The sequence below is a fragment of the Mustela nivalis genome (genome assembly GCF_964662115.1).
Source record: "Mustela nivalis genome assembly, chromosome: 11".
NCBI lineage: Eukaryota > Metazoa > Chordata > Mammalia > Carnivora > Mustelidae > Mustela > Mustela nivalis.
The window spans coordinates 46,834,627-46,855,736 of NC_139030.1; the positions used below are offsets into that span (position 1 = coordinate 46,834,627).

At 40.5% G+C, this 21,110-nt stretch overlaps 1 long non-coding RNA gene across 1 annotated transcript in view; it reads left to right on the plus strand.

The window, feature by feature from the left end:
• The window catches only part of LOC309843619, a 90,472-nt gene that overhangs the window by 40,395 nt on the left and 28,967 nt on the right, over nucleotides 1-21,110 (plus strand). The window contains exon 3 of the long non-coding RNA XR_014300252.1: nucleotides 19,723-19,880. This is a non-coding gene — a long non-coding RNA (uncharacterized lncRNA). The remainder of the gene's footprint in view (nucleotides 1-19,722; nucleotides 19,881-21,110) is intronic.

The following is a 21,110-nucleotide window of genomic DNA, read 5'->3' on the forward strand; positions in this document are numbered from 1 at the left end:
CTGTGCCCATTGGTCTTTTGCCTAAGTTAAAAAATAAGCTGGAAAGAAGAACATAAGGAAAACTTGGGACAAAGATCAGTGAATATGTGCAGGTGGGCAGTAAAAGCCAGGTCTTGGGATCTTGCTGGTGACAAACCCTTAATTTTTAGTGGAACCTAAGTAGTAAGCAATTGTGAACTGTTATACCAGTATTCTTTAGACTGGCAAATTTATGAATTCATTTCATAATTTCTAGAAGCGTTTGTCTTCATAGTATAATCTTTCAGTTAAGCACAAAGCATGTTTACAAACAGACTCTAATTTATCTATAGTTTCTTTGTAATAAGACAAATAGATAAACCTGTGTTCTTTACTTAATGTTTATTAATTTATTTGGAAATGATCTAGATAGTCAATGAATTTAACTTGACTCATCATTTAATTTTACACAACTTTAATGTTTCAGGTTACCCAAAAGATTTTGGAAGCTATTTAAAAGCTTACTGTAAACGTTCTTACTTACATCTATTTACTTGTTCTTAATTGTTTAGATTACCCACAGAACTTCATGATGCATCAAAGTGTCAACTGTTACTCTGTTTTCTTTTTTTTTCCTGACAAATTTTGCAACAGAGATAAGAAACTTATTCAACTTTCAGTAATCACAGGCACAACAAATGTTTTGTATTCAATGCTGATAACTCTAAAAAGATGTCTATTTGAATTAAATCAACTTTTTATTAGTTATAATACCAGATATTTCCCCAGATCATGTGAACTTGCAAAACATTTGGGTTACTTTCTTTCTGAAAGTACTAGAATACACAGTCCTTGCAAGCACTTGCCTTCAAAACAACTAAATAGAGCTCTTTTACAAATTCATTTTAGCAATACCATTTGGAGGTAGAGAAAAATATCTCACATTTGCACCATATATATAGGGACAAACATGTAAACACAGGAAATCTAATAGGTTTGTTTTACAAATATTTGTGGAGAAGACAGTATAGTCCCAATTAAATACTTAATATCTCTATGTCTCTTTCTTGTTTCCATTATTCCTCATGAAAAATTTCTCCCTGAAGTTTGCATTTCAAAAAATGGCTCTTAGGTCCTAGAGAAGAGGGGGATAGGAAAATTCTTATCACAAAGGCATGGAGAAAGTATCATATTTTTTTTCAAGGTGGAGATTTGGGGCATTATGCCTATTATCAGAGATGCTAGAGCCCTTATAGCAGCTTGTTTTTTGTTTTTGTTTTGTTTTGTTTTTGTTTTGTTTTTTAAATAAACTAACCTTCAGCATGGGGCTTGAACTCATAACCCCAAGATGAAGACTTACATGCTCTGGGGTGCCTGGATGGCTCAGTCAGTTACGTGTGGGACTCTATTTTGGCTCAGGTCACAATCTCAGGGTCCTGAGATTAAGTCCCCCGTTGGGCTCTGTGATGGGCATGGAGCCTGTTTAAAATTCTCTCCCACCTTCCGCGAGCACACAGGTGCATGCACGTACTCTCTTAAAAAAAAAAAAATCACATGGTCATATGCTGTACTGACTATGCCCGCCAGGTGCCTCAATAGTTTGTATTTTAAAAAGCCTCTCCACACCTTTTTGTCATTAGTCTCAGGTGATGCAAGCTATGTTTTCAAAAACATAAAATTTATAAGGGACAGAGAAAGAATGCAAAAAAAAATTCTTTTTCCTAAGAGTTCCAGGGTAATTGCTATTTAAAATTAACCTTTTTAAAGTACAGGACAATTTTGTTATAATATCCTGATCTTTGATAATATCTGTAAGCATTTTGAGAGGAATAGGCAAGGTTTGGGGATTGGTAAAGATAGTTGAATTTCAACTTGTTTCTACAGTTGTATTTCTGGTTTTGTAGAGATTGGCACAACAAAGATAGTTGGCTTTTTTGTTTGTTTTTTAAATATTTTATTTATTTATATGACAGACCGAGATCACAGGTAGGCAGAGAGGCAGGCAGAGAGAGAGGAAGGGAAGCAGGCTCCCTGCTGAGCAGAGAGACGGATGCCCCAAGATAGTTGTTTTTAATTCCCCCCCCCACACACACACACCCCTGTACCCTGAATATCAAGGGTTTGACCTGTCTTTTTAACTAAACTTGCTTCAGGAAGATTTTTTTATTTTTTTTAAGGAAGACTCTTTTTAACTAAAATGGGAATGAAAAGATTTATGGCTTTGTAAAGTCTGTATAAAACATTTATAAAGCATTTTTCCAAAGTACACAGTTCAGATTGGTGTCTGTTAGCCCCTGAATTTTGGCCTTCTGGAGATCATTTGTAGAAGAGTCAAGTCGTCTGTTTCCTCAGGGTGAGGGGGTTGGGGGGTACAGGGGTTGTGAATGGCCACTAATCTGATTCCTCTCTATATTTGATAGGATCTTCTGAAAGGCTAGATAAAAGGGCTTTATAATTGAAAAGATCTGTTGTTCAGGGAACATGAATTCTTTGGGGGGGGGTGTCTAGGATACACCTAAAATGGATGCTGCATAGGAATACCTGAAGCTAGCAGAGCCCTAGAAAGCAGGAGCAAAGTGAGCCTTACTGCCAGTCTTGGGGGCTTTTTGTTAAATTCACTTCTTGGCTTTCAGTATTTACATGAGTAATCTGTATACTTTGGATGTAGGGATTAGACCAGAGTGCTGTCTGTAAATCCTGTAGGGAAAAGGAAAGTTAAAACAGTCAAATGTGGCTGGATTATAAGAAGGGGAATTTACATTTGTTGTGTTAACCTTAAAAATAAAACTTAATTATTTTACCAGCAAAATGAGTTTATTCAAGAATAACAGAGAGTTGCAATTCAGGACAAGCAAGTATGGCAGGATTATAGGCAAGTCCAACAAAGATGAGTGATATTTTATGGAAAGGGGGGAGAACGTTGGGAGGAGTTGTTTTGAATGAAAGTCCCCTGGAGAAAAGCAAGAGTTCAAGAATAATGATGGTTTCTCATTGGCTGAGTTGCCAGACTCATCTGTTTCTTACAGGTTTCAGTATATGTCTTTCTCTGTTGGCATCTGTCATGGATGATTCTTTCTTGTTGGTGGAGTCTGTAACTGACAGATCTTCCTAAGATTGCCTTTGAGTGGTGCTGCTCCCCCTTCTTACCTCCCCTTCTAGCATCCCAAGTCCATTTTAGTGATTTCCCTTATTAATTTTCTCATTTCCTCGTTTTGATCAAGATCTTTCTCTGAAAGCATTACTGATCAAAAGTCAGGTTTTCCGTATTTAGTGGTTTTGTCCTTCTGTGCCAGGAAAGACCTTTCCCTGTGCCAGAGGGAAAGGGCAGAGCAGTTAGAAAGAAGGCCATATTTGAGTAACAGAGAGGGTTAGGAGGGAGAACCCTTGGGCATTTATCATTAGTAGTTCATGATGTGGGAAACAAAAGCCGAAGAAAAATTCCTCAGTTTCCTTACTACCTACAGCCCACTGATAAGTCCTTCAAATAGGCAGAGTGACATTCCTCTAGGAACTCAGCTGCCTTAATGTTAATACTTTGCTAAGGGCAAAAGGCAATCTTAGCCCGACCCCCAGGATCCTATAAGTTCTACTTTAACGTACAAAAGTTCCTTTGGAAACTTCCTTTATCTCTACCCCCCAAGATACATGTTGGCAGTCATCCCGCAAGTGTATTACCCACCCTTATACATCTGAAGGGTCTCGTGATTCAGGTTTTATTAAACCATAATAAGTGACCATTTCCCAACAATAGTTAGCCCCCTCAAGGTCCCGGAAACCTTGCTTCCAAAATTCCTTAGACACTTATGCTATTTCCGAAACCCCTCCCAACTTTAAAGTGTATTAATGGGCCACTCCTCATGACCCCATTGCTGCTCTTTCTGCCCATGGGTCCTGTCCCCATACTTTAATAAAACCACCTTTTCGCACCAAAGACATCTCAAGAATTCTTTCTTGGCCATCGAGTTCAAACCCTAACATCTTTCCTACATCAGTTCACATTTATCAGGGTTGAGGTCCTAAGCATTGGAGATCATCTCCTTATTAGGTACATCATTTTTACAAAAGTTTCACAAGCAACAAAATACAAAATGTAATTATACATAACATAACAACTCCAAATGGTATGGTAGCTCTACAACTGGACCCTAGATCTGAGAGTAGCCATTTGAAACATTTATTGGCAGTTATTCAGACTTAGGGAAGAAAGGTTCTTTCCATAAGGGCAAATCCAGAGTCAAGTATGCCTTCTACAAGTCTCTGCCTAAAGTGGCCATGAGAGCAGAATAATGAAAACTGCAGGAACACTGAAAGAATTCACCAAGTACATTTGGGAAAATACCGTGCAGGCGTATACATGAAGCAGTAGCTAATGAACTTTTTGCAAAAATAGCAAAACATCAAGGACGTATTAACACAGTCTTGTTAACACAAGAGAACTGTTTGGGACCAAATATGTTATCAATAATATAGTCCCCAAAATTATAAATCCAGAAACTATGAATTTGGATAAGAATCCAGAGACAGTTAATAGTCTAGATGAAAAGAGACTTTTGTGAATCCTGAACCTTCTAATCCTTCAGAAAAAGCAAGTATTGGTTTGTCATGAGATCATGACCAGCCTATTTCCAAAAGGTCGGTAAACCACGGTCAAAAGAGGTTTCCACCTTTTGCAAGGCTTGGGAAATGCAGACAAGGGCTTTGTGTTTCCACAAAAGAGATAGTAAAAGCAATCAATGAGAAAAAGGTATATAGGCCTATCCAGACTTCTTAGGAAAGCTGTCTCATCAGAAGTCCTCTGCTTCAATTTCGGAAAATTTTTACTGTCCGGTCACCAGATGGTGTGCAGGTCTGGTTAGGGTTTGGTACTTTGTTTAAATATGTTGCATGAATCTAAGAGTCTATGCCTTGGAACTTGGCAGCACAAAGTTTGGTTATCGGTACCTATTAAGGACCGTTCTTTGAGGCTGAAGAGAGTCTTTCCAATAGACAAAAGGTGTCTTCCAGTAGACAAAATCTCTAGTAAGGTGTGATGCTTCAGGTCTTGTCTCCCAGGAGAGTACTGTGAAAAGACTGGTCTATCAAAGCATGATTATTTTAATAGTAACAGTTAGGCCTTTACAATATTGAAGTATATCTCCTTTACCAGTTGTAGTCAAAGGAGGCCAAGTACATTGGACATCTGTGACTATCTCAAGGGATGAGAGCGAGATGGGCACTTCTGTGACCTTACTGATATTTCTCCACCAACATTGGTTCACAAATGCTATCATGTTGTAAGTAGACCAATGACATTAATGCACATATAATAGTAAGTAGTAAGAATTTACTGGTGGGGTCAGGTTGTTATTTGGTCCAAACCAGAGTTCTCCTTTTATTGAACCAACTGTTACTAGATTTTCAATATTGTTTTTCCTTCTCTGGGAGTAATTGTTGGATATCTCTTCTCAATTTTTCCAGATTATCATTTGGGTGAATATCCCTTTGGACCACTACAGAGGTTTGGTTATTGGTTTCCTTGACAGCAGTATTTTTGGTGGAAATATCAGGTGATTTACTTTGGCCTCGAGGGAATAGAGTCTGGAATGCCCAGGGACTAAATTTAATAATAGCCAGAGCAGCCAGTGAAGGTATAGCATTTAAAAAATTTGAACATAGGAGCCATTTTTAATTTTATTGCCATTGGAGGTAAGGATACCTCATTATTTCCACAATATTCCAAAGTCATGAGCTACCCCAAAGGCATACTGACTATCAGTGTAAATGTTTACAGTTTCTCCCTAGGCTAAAATACAAGGATGGTTAAAGGGGATTGATCCATGATTAATTCTTAGTGACCTTAACTAACAGGACAATGGCAGGAATGGCTCTGAGACAAGGGGTTATCCCCATGCCGCAGGGTCAAGCTTTTGGCTATAATTACTCTGTGGGCAGTAATGGTCCGTGTTTTGGGGTGAGTACTCCAAGGGCATTTCCTTCCTTCTCACAAGAAAAAGGGAAGTTGATAATTAGGAAGTCCAAGGGCAGGGGGCTTTATTAGGCTTTTTTTTTTTTTTTTTTTTTTTTCCTCAAAAGCTACGTGACCCTGATCTTTCTAAATAATGGCACCAGGTCTGTCATCTTTTAGTAAAGCATACAGAGATTGAACCATAAGAGAGAAATTTGGAATCCATTTTCAACAGTAGCTGGTCAGTCAAGGAAAACCTTATAACTGGTACTTAGTTTAGCTTTGGGGGAGTTCGGGATGCCTTGAAATCTACCTAGATCCAGATGTAGTCCTTATTCCCAGATGAGGTACCCTAAGTATCAAACCCGAGTTTGAGCAAACTGCAGTTTCTTTCAGAGACTTTACATTCCTTTAGAGTCAGAAATTTTAACAGGTAGATTTGGTTTTCCTGTGAAGAGGTTTGAAAGGGGGACCAGAGAAGCAAATCATCTATATATTGTAACAGAGTAGAGCCTGCAGAAAACTTTCTATCATCCAAATCAGCTTTTTAAAAAAAATCTTTTTAAGTAAACTCTATCCCTAACTTGGGGCTCGGTCAACCCCAAGAGTCCTGTGCTCTACCGACTGAGCCAGCCAGGCACCCCTCATCCAATTCTGCTTTTCACGTTTGTGACAGGTGCATTTCCATTCCTCCCATGTGAAAGCAAAAAGTATTTTTCTCTCCTGTCAACTGGAATACTAAAAATGCACTGCATACGTCAATTATATTGAAAATAGCTCTCAGTGGGAATAGACGTCTGTAGTATATGGGGTCAGGAACAACAGCATCCTGAGGGATAACAGTGCTATCTATTGCTCAGAGGTCCTGAACAAAGCTTCATCCTCGGCCACCGGGTTTTCTCACAGGTAAAATAGGGGTATTACAGGGACTAGGAGTACAGAAGACATTGAGGTGCTGGGCCTTGTGTTCTGTTATGGGCTCGATGCTTTGAAGGGCTTCTTTATTTACAGGTATTGGTTAATTTTGTGGAGGTGGTTTGCAGGATCTATTTGAACCTTAATGGGAGAGGCTCTCTGGATTGTCAGCTAAACATCTTGCCGGTGAAGGAGATGGTATCTGGTCTAGTGGGAATAATCAGTGTCCCAGCTCTTGTGTTGTCCAGAGACCGAACAAATAAAAGATGTCAGAGGGTCATTTAAGTCCTGACCGGCTATTTTGATTACTACTGGCCAGTTCTAGAATCATTTCCCCCCTATTGGCAGAAAGAAATTCCAGCATGATACTTTCCAGAGAAATCTTGGGGCAATACATAAATAGGGATAGAAGAACTAAGGAGAAAAGCATGTGTGTTTCTTGAAGGCCTTAGAAGGGAGTAGGTTCAGAGGCAGGGATCCATGGAGGTTTATTCGAGACCCTGCTGTTGGAACTGTTTTTGGTGCCCTGAGGCAGGGGTGGTGTGCTGAGATTATACTGCCTAGGTCAGCATGCACAGAGGGCTATTGATTCCCAGTCTGCAGAATGATTTCTGCAGGCCTGCTATGAGGGAGAATTGGGAAGAGCCTCTGTAGTTCCTTAGAGCCCCATCATTGGGAATTAGGAGGACACTGGAGAGAATGACAAGGTAGCAGAAAGTGCCTGGAATGCTTAAGTTTGTAACAATCTCTTTTCCAATGCCCTGGGTCTCTACAATAATATCAGAAATTGGGTGGGTGAGAGGGGGAGGGATTAGGTTTAGGGGCCCTCATCTGCTAGAGTTGAAAACCAAGAATTTTAGTGAACTTTCTTTTTTTTCCCCCCAGATATTTATTTATTTATTTATTTATTTATTTATTTATTTATTTATTTGACAGATCACAAGTAGGCAGAGAGAGAGAGAGGAGGAAGCAAGCTCCCCGCTGAGCAGAGAGCCTGATGCAGGGCTCAATCCCAGGACCCTGGGATCATGTCCTGAGCCGAAGGCAGAGGCTTTAGCCCACTGAGCCACCTAGGTGCCCCTAGTGATTTTTCTTTCACATGACTCATCTAGGATGTGAGTGAGCTGATTTGCCATTTAACACATCTTGAGCGGGCAGTTTCTCATTCCACCCTTGTCTTCTTAACTGAAAGCGAAAGATCCCAGTTCAGCCTATTAATAAATGTAGATTTTAAATGCTACCCTAAGAGTACTGCTTTGGCCTTCAGTCCAACCCCTTTTCAGAACCAGACCGAGTGCTCTACTTTAGATTCAGTATCTAAAGGAAGACCAGAATTTTCTTAAAAGACAATTTGGAGTTGATTGGAAGAGTCATGAACTGGTTCATCAGGCTTTTGCCCGCAAGCCTGAATTTTGTTCCAATCAGCAGGCTTGGGAAAAGCCACTCTCATTGCTTGATGGGGGTTCCTGGTGTTCTAGCATCTTGCCAGAAGTTAGGGGTTTGTAACTCTAAGTCCCATTCAGGAGGTTCCTATTGGACTGGTTTCATCCAGCGTTTGGCCTACCCTCACTAAGCATGGAGACTAATTGACGTAAGTCTGAGAAACCAGGTTGGTAAGTTTGAATTTAACGATGTTCAATTCTTTAGCAAACTTAGAGGGGGGCATCAGTCACATAGAAAACTTCTTAACTGTGGCTCCCAATTCAGCTTAGTTCAGGGACTATAAGAAGCCTGCAGTTTATTTAGTACCTCAAAAGACCTAGCTTTAAAGGAGCAGGTTTTAAAAGGTTCGGGGGTGGTGGGGGTTCGGTTCAGAGGAAAAGGGAAGATCAGCAGAAAGAAAATGGTGCAGGAGGCAGGGCCTGAGCACGAGGCCACATGTCTGAAGAGAAGACGAGGGAGGTTTTTTTTTAAAAAAAAAAAAAAAAGAGGCCTCGGAAGCCATTTAACTTCTTCTTGTATAAATAGTATTTTGCAGGACAATCCTGAAAACATTTGGAAGCCTAAGGTACCAATTAAAATATGCATCCCATTTTGTTTTGTGTTTTTAGGAGCTCTGGCTTTCTAACTTTGAAAAAACAAGTTTGGGGAGATTGAAAGTTCCCCACAATGGCCATTGAAGCTCTCAAATACTTTTGGTTAAATCCATCCATTTAGTTAGAAATGGTTGTGAGGAGGGATCCTGGTCTTTAAACATGCAATCAGGGTCCAGTGAGGGGGGCACCCTAAACACATTTTGATGGCTGGGATCCCATTTCTTAGAGGTTTTTCTCTAGGGTAAGAAGAAAAATTCCTAGACAATACAATTTCAACAGTCACAGTCTCATTACAAAAGGAATTGGACCAAAGACCAGTACAGTTCCAGTAAAACGGCCCAATTTCAAAAAGTGGACCAAAGGCCAGCACAGTTCCAGTAGGATTGGTCCAGTTCCAAAAAGGAGTCAGAGCAAAGACCAGCAGAGTTCCCGTAGGAACAGTCTGGTTCCAGAAAAGAATTGGACCAAAGGCTAGCATAGTTGCAATAGGAGCAGTTTGGTTCCAAATAGGAGTTGGACCAAAGGCTAGCACATTTTTTACAAGGAACGGTCCAGTTCCAGAAAGGAATTGGATCAAAAGCTAGCTTAATTCCAACAGGCACATTTCCAACAGGAATAGTCTGATTCCTAAAAGGAGTCAGATTAAAAGACCATCGTAATTCCGACAGGCACAGATCCAACAAGAACAGTCCAGTCCCAAAAGAGGAACCAGACCAAACACTGGCACAGTTCCAAGGGGTACAGTCTGGTTCTGAAAAGGGATTAGACTGAAGGCCCAAGGAGTACTCTCAGAAAGAACAAAGTCTGAAAACAGGTTCCATATAAAGCCTGGAGAGCTCAAACACGGAGAGTGGAGCCTGAAATCTAGAAGAAAATTACCCCTAAACCCTACGGCCAGTGACAAAGCAGTGGACCCAGTTGGCTCTGTGGGTATCCGCACCTATTAGCTTATCAGCTTTAAAGTTGTCAGGGGATCTTCTCTGGATCGCACTTCTGATCACCAAGTAATGTTAACCTTGAAAAGAAAGCTGTCAGTTACTTTACCAGCAGAACGGGTTTAGTCAGAAATAAGAATTGCATTTCCAAAAAAGCTATGGCAAAACCATAAGCAAGTCTAACAAACAAAGGAAAGGAATGCTGTTTTTATGGAGAAGAGGGAGGAGGTTGGGAGGGGTTGTTCTGACTGAAAGTCTCTCAGAGAAGAGTGAGAGTTAAGAGAGATGACCGATTCTCATTGGCTGAATTGCTGAAGTGGTCAATTTCTCATGGGAAATGTGATATATTCTGCCCATTTTTGGACTTGATTATTTGGTTTTGGGGCATTGAGTGTGAGGAGTTCTTTATAGATCTTGGATATCAGCCCTTTGTCTGTGGTGTCATTTGCAAATATCTTCTCGCATTCCTTAGGTTGCCTCTTTGTTTTGTTAAAGTGTTTCCTTTGCTGTGCAGAAGATTTTGATCTTCTTTTTATCGCTTTTGTTTCCCTTACCTTTGGAGACCTGTCTTGAAAGAAGCTTCTGTGGTTGTTGTCTGAGAGATTACTGCCTGTGTTCTCTAGGATTTTGGTGGATTCCTGTCTCACTTTGAGGTCTTTAATCATTTTGAGTTTATCTTTGTGTATGGTGTAAGAGAATAGTCAAGTATCATTCTTCTATACATAGCTGTCCAATTCTCCAAGCACCATTTATTGAAGAAACTGTCTTTTCTCCACTGGATATTTTTTCCTGCTTTGTTGAAGATTATTTGACCTTAGAGTTGAGGGTCTATTTCTGGGCTCTCTATTCTGTTCCATTGATCGAGGTGTCTGTTTTTGTGCCAGTACCATACTGTTGGTGATCACAGCCTTGTAAGATAGCTTGAAATCAGACAATGTGATGCCCCCAGCTTTGTTTTTCTTTTTCAACATTTCTGTTGTGCCCAAGTTTTGTGTCCAAGAGACCACCAAGGAGCCAAAACCAATGGAATCACACCAGGGTTTATTCAGCAAGCTCAAGCTTGGGTCCAAGTATACCCAGCACAACAGAGCAGGGACTTGGACCCCCAATCTGGTTATAGCATGGTATTTATGTATTGTTTGGGGGGATTTCCAATAAGGGACGTGGACTCCGTCTACAGGTTCAGTTCCTGATAGCATACTGGGCGTATTGGTCCTGTAGTTGAGCCTGGCCACACACAGGTGGCCAATGAGATTGCAACACACAGAGAAAGCTGCACAGAGAAAGCTGCTAGGTCACACACGGGTGGCCAGTTGAACTACAATTGACCCCATAGTAGCTATTTCAAGTAGCCTATCACCTTGGTCAGAATTGGCTCCCAAAAGGTGCCCAAAAGGTGGGGCCTACACTCCTTGGTAGCTAGGGAGACAATATGCATACTCCAGTGATTGGATGTCTCCACCTGACCTGACCCATCCCTGCATTCGGGCTGTTATCTCCCCCTGAGACTGGTTTCCGGGACTTGCTTTTAAGTAATTTCAGGGTGGAGGGTCAGTTTAAGTTTTACTGCATTAACAACAAAATGGCTGTTCAACCGAGGTGGGGCCTCTCTGGCTAAATAGGCCCTTACAATTTCCTTGGCAATTTGGTGTCTCTTATGGTTCTATACAAATTTTAGCATTGTTTGTTCCAGCATTTTGAAAAATGCCAGTGGTATTTTGATTGGGATGGCATTGAAAGTATAGATTGCTCTGGGCAGCATAGACATTTTAACAATGTTTATTCTTCCAATCCATAGGCGTAGAATGGTTTTCCATCGTTTTGTGTCTTCAATTTCTTTCATGAGTGTTCTGTAGTTCCTCAAGTACAGATCCTTTACCTCTTAAGTTAGGCTTATTCCAAGGTATCTTACGGTTTTTAGTTCTATTATAAATGGAATCGATTCTCTAATTTATCTTCCTACGGTTACATTGCAAGTAGTGTATAAGGAAATAACTGATTTCTGTGCATTGATTTTTGTATCCTGCCACATCACTGAATTGCTGTATGAGTTCTAGAGATTTGGGGATGGAGTCTTCTGGGTTTTCCATATAGAGTATTGTGTCATCTGTGAAGAGAGAGTTTGAATGCCTTTTATTTCTTTTTGCTCTCTAATTGCTATTGCTGGGACTTGTAGTACTATGTTGAACAACAGTGGTGAGAGTGGGCATCCTTGTGTTCCTGATCTCAGTGGAAAGGTTCTCAGATTTTCCCTCACTGACAATGATATTCGCTGTGTGTTTTTCATAGATGGATTTTATGAAGTTGAGGAATGTTTCCTCTATCCCTATACTCTGAAGAGTTTTAATCAGGAAAGGATGCTGTATTTTGTCAGATGTTTTTTCTGCATCAGTTGAGAGGACCATGTGCTTCTTCTCTTTTCCCTTATTTATGTGTTCTATCACATTGATTGATTTGTGAATGTTGAACTATCCTTGCATTCTTATGTATGTATGCGGTCGTGATGGATAATCCTTTTAATGTTCTTTTGGGTTCTATTTACTAGGATCTTGGTGACATTTTTGGCATCCGTATTCATCAGGGATATTAGTCTGAAATTCTTCTTTTTTTTTTTAAAGATTTTATTTATTTATTTGACAGAGATCACAAGTAGGCAGAGAAGCAGGCAGAGAGAGAGGAGGAAGCAGGCTCCCCGCCAAGCAGAGAGCCAGATGCAGGGCTCAATCCCAGGACCCGGATCATGACCGGATCATGACCCAACCCGAAGGCAGAGGCTTTAACCCACTGAGCTACCCAGGCGCCCCTGAAATTCTCCTTTTTGATGGGGTCTTTGCCTGGTTTTGTGATCAAGGTTATGCTGGCCTCATAGAAAGAGTCTGGAAGTTTTCCTTCTTTCTTTTTTTGAAACAGCTTCAGGAGAATAGATATTATTTCTTCTTTGAATGTTTGATAGGATTCCCCAGGGAATCCATCAGACCTTGGACTCTTTGTTTTTTGGGAGGTTTTTGATCACTGCTTCAATGTCGTTACTGGTTATGGGTCTATTTAGGCCTATTTCTTCCTCTTTCAGTCTTGGTAGTTTATAGGTTTCCAGGAATGCATCCATTTCTTCCAGGTTGCTTAATTTATTGGCATATAGTTGTTGATGTTAATTTCTGATAAGTGTATTTATTTCCTTGATGTTAGCCATAATCTCTCCCCTTTCATTCGTAATTTTATTAATTTGGGTCCTTTCTCTTTTCTTTTGGATAAGTCTAACCAGTGGTTTATTGATCTTATTAATTCTTTTCAAAGAACCAACTTCTAGTTTCGTTCATGTATTCTGCTGTATTACTGGTTTTTAATTCATTGGTCTCTGCTCTAATCTTAATTATTTCCCTTCTTGTGTGTGGGTTAGGCTTAATTTATTGTTGATTCTCCAGATTTTTAAGGTGTAAAGACAGTTTGTGTATTCAGGATTTTTCTGGTTTATTTTGAGTGACACTTGGATGGCTATGTATTTCCCCCTTAGGACCACCTTTGCTGTATCCCATAAATTTTGGATCAATGTGTCTTCATTCTCATTGGTTTCCATGAATTGATTAAGTTCTTCTTTGATTTCCTGATTGACCCAAACATTCTTGAACAGGATGGTCTTTAGCTTCCAAGGGTTTTTGAATGTCTTCCAAACTTTTTCTTGTGATTGAGTTCTAGTTTCAAAACATTGTGGTCTGAGCATGTGCAGCCACTTTTCAAAACAGTGTGGAGGTTCCTCAAAAAATTGAAAATAGAACTACCCTATGACCCAGCAATTGCATTACTGGGTATTTACCCCAGGATACAGATATAGTGAAAAGATGGGCCATATGCACCCCAATGTTCATAGCAGCAATGTCCAGAATAGCCAAACTGTGGAAAGAGCCAAGAAACCCTTCAACAGACAAATGGATAAAGAAGATGGGGTCCATATACACAAGGGAATATTACTCAGCCATTAGAAAGGATGAATACCCAACTTTTGTATCAACATCAACATGGATGGTACTGGTCGAGTTTGTGCTAAGTGAAATAAGTCAAACAGAGCAAGTCAATTATCATATGGTTTCACTTATTTGTGGAATATAAGGAATAGCATGGAGGACATTAGGAGAAGGAAGGGCAAAATGAAGGGGGAGAAATAGGAGTGGGAGACAAACCATGAGAGACTGTGGACTCCAGGAAACAAATGGAGGGTTTTAGAAGGGGGGAATGGAAGGATGGGTGAGCCAGGTGATGGGTATTAAGGAGGGAACGTATTACATGGAGCACTGGGTGTTATATGCAAACAATGAATCACGGAACACTACATCAAAAACTAATGATGTACTATATGGTGACTAACATAACATAAAAAGATATATATGAAATGGAAAAAAAAAACTTTTTTTTAAAACAAGTCGCTAGTAGCAGTCTTAGAAGGATCAATAGGAGTTTACCCTGAGGAACCTGCCCCCCTCATAGCACAGACAGAGGCAGGGGCCGAGGAGAGTGACATGGGACAGCATGCCCTGTGTGGGGACCAGATGAGCCTGGGACAGTGCCAAGAGGGGGCAGAGGAACTCTGGAGCTTGGAAAGTAATTATTTTCCAGCCTGTGTTATGGTCCCTTGGAGTACATTAAGGTTTGAAATTCAATTCTGACCATCCCAAGAAGGATATTTAAAAGTTTGGCTCTACCCATCACTCGACTCCTCCTTTTAAAAGTAATTGGAGGGCACCTGGGTGGCTCAGTGGGTTAAAAGTAATTGGAAAACAAAAACAAAAATCTTAGAATCACCCACCCACCTCCCAATTCTTTAAAAAGCCCACAATATAACAATCCAGTGATTATAACTTGTGCAGAGAGGTTACCCTAATAATCCTTTGAAGTAAAACTTTGCTTTCAACCTTCCCAAATATACCAAATAGCTATGTATATATTTCTCTCTGTGTTTTCCCCTCATTAAATTCCTCAGATGTAGGAGTCAAAGGAAGCCTCCCTCATGCAGAATCAAATTATCTGTGTTCCACATGTTTAGTTTTTAATAATAAAATAAAATGAAATGAACCCCCCTCCTCCCAAAAAAGGAAAATGCAATGTATTTCTTTCCCTGTCGGGATCTGCCATGGATGATTCTTTTCTTTGATGGTCCCTCTGTCACAGTCTGTAATTGACAAGTCTTCCTGTAATTGACGTTGAGTAGTACTATTCCCCTTCCCAGCCTCCCCTTCTATCCTCCTAAGTCTGTTTTAGTTAAGTTTCCCTTTACTGCTTTTCTTAGTTGTGCCGTTAATTTTTGTCTTAAGTGCAATTTCTGTTCTTTCATCTTGAAAGGGAGTCATCCAAGGCTAGCCATTATACTAATAAGACAATCAAGAGCTCTCCATAAACAATTTTCTTTCAAATGTAGCCAATTTAAAGGATCCACCCTCTGGCCATTGGTAAGTAAGATCTATTAATAGTGATTCAAACCAGTAAGACTTTTAATGGCTTAACCAAAGATACAAGAGGTGTCCCTAGAGAGGGCATAGGTGATGCAGCCCCCATGATCCAAAAGTTCCTAAGAAAGCAAAGGCCTTCATTGCACAAGCAGTAAGGATGGTGTAGTGGAAATAGTGTCCCTGGTCTCCCACAAACACTTGAGGTGCCCCCAGCCACAGATTTGCCTATATCACAGGCAGGTGCTACTGGAATGGGACTTTTCAGCACTAACAAGCAGTGAAGGTTGAGACAACAAAGGTTCCTTATGGTCTTGGACCTCTTATGACCAATGTTCCTGAGAACTGGCACAGTCAGACAAGAGCGATGAGGGACTCTGTAAAGCAGCTGTGTCAGAACACAAGGAATCGTATGTATTTTCCCTGCTTTGAACAGAATGGGATGACTTACCAAGCCAAAACTTCACCCAAATGTTTGTTTAATTCCCTACATTTGGACCCGCAGCCTATCCAGTTGTCCACCAGAAGCACACAGGTACGAGCTTCCTTCAGAGCTTATGCCAAGCTCTCAGGACATTTAAGATGAAAGGAGATCTCATGATTTTTCTTCTGTTTACATCAATAGCTTTAGCTAAGCCATGGATCTTTGGAGCCAAACTAATATTAGGAGGGATGTGCCATGGAGTTGGGGCTTGTTTGGTGTTTTACAGTGTGTCTTGTTGCATGGCAAGTTTACTCGAGGTTGACTCGTGACCTAGTATTAATCTAACCCATCCTGTGACCAACATATCCTAACACAGGAGTCTTTGAGTTAGGATTCCCTGCATTCTAACAGCTTCTAATTGTGTGACCTATGCCCACCTATTTTGTGGCTTTGGTTTCCAAGATATCCCTTAGCAACAGCCTTCCCTTCATGTGTCCATTAACCTACAACAAGGTTTATCTAAACAGATGCCAGCCCAGCAAGAACCATGAACTCACCAGTCTGTGAGTTTAACTGGAACAGCAAACTTAATGTAGGGACTATGTTTGCATTCTTACCGTATGGTTTTTTTTTTCCTCTTTATGACAAACAACACAACAGATAGATAAAAACAAGACCATCTCTGGGAGGAAATGGATTAATAAAACCAAGAGTAGTCTACCAAACTTAATAAGAGTTGCTAAGCCCAAGGAGCTAGTTCTACAAGTATTTTCTCCTGCTAATCTAAATTTAGGAAAAAAAAAAAAAAAAAAAGGACTGTCACCACTTTTATTCATTTGAACTCTGTAGACAAAAATTCTGGGAGGCTGACATGGTAAGAAAACTTACTTTCTGCTGGCTGTATGTCAGATGCCCAAGGATCTCAGCTGTAGCAATACTAGGGCAAGCAGTTGTCCAGAAAGTTAAAGTGTCCTGCTGACTGTGCCCACTGTTGGGGAGGAAGAAATGCTGTTCTGCCCTGCGAGGTTCTTCTAACCGAACTAGGCAGTAAATTGATATGAAACAGATTAACTGAAAATTAACTGTAATCTTGTATGTACAGAGGATCCACATTGATGTGAGAGTCTGAAGTCAGGTACAATAAGTTATATATGTCATTGTGAACTAAGGAGAAGGGTAAGGGTCTGGGACTTCAAAGGGAAGGAATGCAGTTCACAGGAGGATGAAAAGTTAATGCTTACTAAACAATTGTTTTCTGGACCATTCAGAAACAACCATAGAGAGAGCTTTGATCAGATAGGCCTTCTGATTCCTTCCTATATACTGTCTTAGTTCATATTATAATGTAGTTATCTATGATTGCAGCTCTCTTCTTGGAGCAGGTCCTCCTTCTAAATTTCGGCAGTTGTTGGGGGGGGTCATAGGGTCAGAGTTTCTTCATGAGTTTTTTGGGCTTTGATGGTTATCAGCTAGGCATAAGCTGTGTGCCAAAGTGGTCCATTTGAGGGAGGCCTGATACAGGCTCCTACAGAGACAACTCACTCTTTGCAATGAAAATGATCATTGGAGTTATTGAGATCACCGGGAGAGTGTATGAAGCCAGAGATAGTCCTCCAAAGCAATAGCATTTAAGGGATGACCAATTGTAGGAGCCAAAGGAAGAGTGCTCTAAAAAATGAGGGGGCATTCAATGCTGTTAGATATTCCCAAGCAGTTAGGTAAGATGAGAACTGAGAAGTGTGCTTTAGACTTAATCAAAATATTGTTGATGGCTTTGGAATGAGTGGGAAGCAAAAGATAACTATAAATAAAGTCATTGAGAAGGATCATGGAGTTGAATGTGTTTCTTTGTGTATTTTACAGAGGGAAAGTTTTGAGTATGTCTAAATGCTAGAGGTGAGGGACCAATGAAGCAAGCTGTGGATAAAGAAGAAGGAGAGGTTAAGTACCTAATAGGGTCCTCAAGGATTGAAGGGTTGCCTCCAATGGGAGGAGGAGCATGTCTCTGATGGGGATGCATTAACAGTGTGTTTAAGAAATGTGTGGAACTGATGTGGGCAGTTTTGGAATCAAGACATCTCCACTTGCTAATTATGTAACCTTGGCTAAGCTGCTCACTGTCTCCAGTGATTATGGCTATTTCTCTTACTGAGCACTCCCTGTGATACAGGCACTAACCAGTGAAATAGGGTTGGTTGGGTTGGGTTGGGTGGTGGTGGTGGTGGTGGTGGTGATGTCTTTACATAGGAGAATGCCAAGGCTGCATAGCTTAGTGGAGAGAACGTGTTTGTTAAAGTAAGTTAGACCAAGGCTGAAATCTATGCAAGAAATTGAGAAAACCCTTATATGATAATTGACTTTTTTTTTTTTTTTTTTTTTTTGTGAGCAGGAGACAGAGTGCAGCTCAAGCTAAGGGGAAAGGTGGGGAAGCCCACTGAGTAAACCATGTAAGGAAAGGAAATTCAAAATAACCAAATATTTTTCTATTTTTTTTTAAATGATTGATTGATTGGTTGACTTGAGAGAAGAGCAGAGCAGAGAAAGCACACACAAGGAGGGGAGAAGGGGCAGAGGGAGAAGGAGAAACAGACTCCCCGCTAAGTGGGGAGCTCATATGGGGCTCAATCCCAGGATGCTGGAATCATGACCTGAGCTGAAGGCAGACACTTAACCGACTGAGCCAGGCGCCCCATTTATCTACTTTAAATAATCCTTCCAGTGATGTCATAGAGTTGACAGGTATCAGGCAAGATCTTACAGATTCAGGTACAGAAAAGCCAGTTCAAACTTACTTAAATAAGAAGAGACTGTTTTGTTTCAAGTCACTTAAAAATTCTTCAGCTGGAACCAACGTATGGAGTGTGCCCTACCCTCCACCTCCTCTCTGTTTCTCCCCATATTTCAGCTCTGATTTTTTTTTAAGATTTTATTTATTCATTTGAGAGAGAGAGAATGAGAGAGAGAGAGAGAGAGCCCATGAGCAGGGAGAAGGACAGTTTCCCCACTAAGCAGGGAGCCACCCAGGCTTCCCCCAGTTCTGTTTTTTGTTGTTGTTGTTGATGTTGTCTTCACAAGGCTGACTCTATCCTTGTAATGCCAGAGATGGACAAAGTAGCACCAGCCTTCAGCAGTCCTAGATGTGCAAAATCTCCCTAATGAGCACCTCTTTCCTTAATTGCCCTAGAGAAGCACCAGGATTGGACTCTGGCCAGGCATGGGCCACATTACCCTCCCTGGACATTGGGAATACATCTGGAGATATGGTACATACACATAACGCACACAGGCACACACCATCCCTCCCTCGCTCCCTCTTGGATTAATTTAGGAAAGGGAAGAGGTTCCAGAGGATACAGTAGATTCTTTCACTCAAAGAAAGGACAGTGGGCAGGTGAAAACACACATTGATCATCTGTACCCATGTCCTGCAGACTGGAAATATGTTTTCTTACATTGTGTTTATACTTACAAATTTCTTACTGAAGACTTTTTTCATTTTTGCTAGAATTTGTTATTGGGATTTAATGAATATATTCAGTCCATGAAATACGACATTCTGACATTTAAGGAATGATGATTCTCTGTACTCTTCTCTCTTTGTATTCCTCTCATTTCCTGATGTTTCTTTTTTAAGTCAGGTAATGCACATGCACATTTCCACTCTCTCTTAGAGGAGATTTAGAACACAGAGGAATTTAGATCAACCTTGATATGAGTTGATTGGACATAAATCTTAGAGGATCAAGTTGGTCTTCAAAGCAGTAAAAGTATTCTGAATCCAGCCATTAGCTAGAAAAAGGCAGCCACATCTCTTTACCTATTTTCTGTTTCAATTTCCTAGACCTTTCAGCATTTTCTTTGGGTGAGTGGCCATATCAATCAGAGTTCAGTGCATAAAATAGAAACCACTCTAACTATTATTAGCATGAAGGGATTTAATTGGCGAGATTACATATATACAAGAGACTCAGGTGAGTCCTAGGCTAGACCTCTGAGGATATTTCTAGAATAATGACCCACCTGAGAAGCTCTGGGGAAGTCAATGGAAATTGAGGTAAAGATGTAGATTTTATAGCTGCAGTCCAAGGTGTGGAATGAAGAGGCCACCACCAGTTAACCCTGCCGTGATACTCAGAAAGCTAGAAGACTCCAAACACAGAGACTTCAGTCTCCACCAGTGTGCTTGTTAGTAGACATACCCCTGGAAGTTTACCTTTCAGATCTCAAATGAAGGTATGTATTCATAGACTCTAACTCACATGCAAAACCCTAGCTGTGAGGGTGTCTAGAAATGTCTTTTTAGCTTCCCAGCCTTTCCAACTAGGTGGATCGAATAGAGGTTGAGCAGGCTAGTCCACAGTTATCTGTCGCAGAGGCTTGGACATTTTCTTTACTTTTGCTGGGTTTCTGGCAGGAGTGGTTGGATTGTGTTGGGAATAGGCAGAGGAAAACTGAAGAACAGTTGCTGCTTGGAAAAGGAAAGGAAATGTCGAAATGCAAAAAGCAAAAGCTCTTAGAGTCAGCCTGAACCTTGTTTCAATCTTTCTGTTTTGTTACGGATTTAGAGAAGTCACTAAAACCAGACCAACATATCCCTGTTTCTGTGGGTCATCTGCAAGAACTGGCATAGTGTTCCTCATTCACTGCTAATGGTGTTCACTACAATGGGGTTTTGCAAGTGTCTTGAAGGCATGACCACAAGAGGGGCCTAAGACCAGAGTCATGTAGCCTTTCAAGACCATGAACACTGCATACTAAGCTATAGCAAAGATGAAAATGGGCCCGATTTGCTCTTGATCCACATGTCTGAGGCTGTTATGGTGTTGGAAGTCGTGTACAGGTGAGTAGGGTGGAGTGTTTTTCGTAGGGCCCTGGTTATTCCATATGCCGTTTTATAGATGAAGAAAGTAAGCAATTAGGGGCAACATATCTTTAAAAATTTCAATTCCAGTGTAGTTAACATAGAGGGTTATATTAGTTTCAGGTGTGCAATATAATGATTCAACAATTCCATATATTACTTAGTGCTAATCAAGTAAGTGTACTCTTAATGCACTTCTTCTGTTTCACCTGTCTCCCCGACCCCGCCTCTGGTAAGTGACCATCTGTTTGTCGTCTGTAGTTAAAAGTCTGTTTTCTGGTTTGTCTCTTTTGTTTTCCTTTTATTCATTTGTTTCTTAAATTACACATATGAGTGAAATCATATGGATTTGTCTTTTTCTGACTGGTTGATTTCACTTAGCATTATACTCTAGATCCATCTGTATTGTTGCAAATGGCAAGATTTCACTCTTTTTTGTGGCTGAATAATATTGCATTGTATTATGTTTGTGCATCTATGTATATATCCCACATCTTCTTCACCCATTCATCTATTGATGGACACTTGGGCTGTTTCCATAGTTTGCCTATTGTAAGTACTGCTGCAATAAACATAGGGTTTCATTTATCCCTTAAACATGG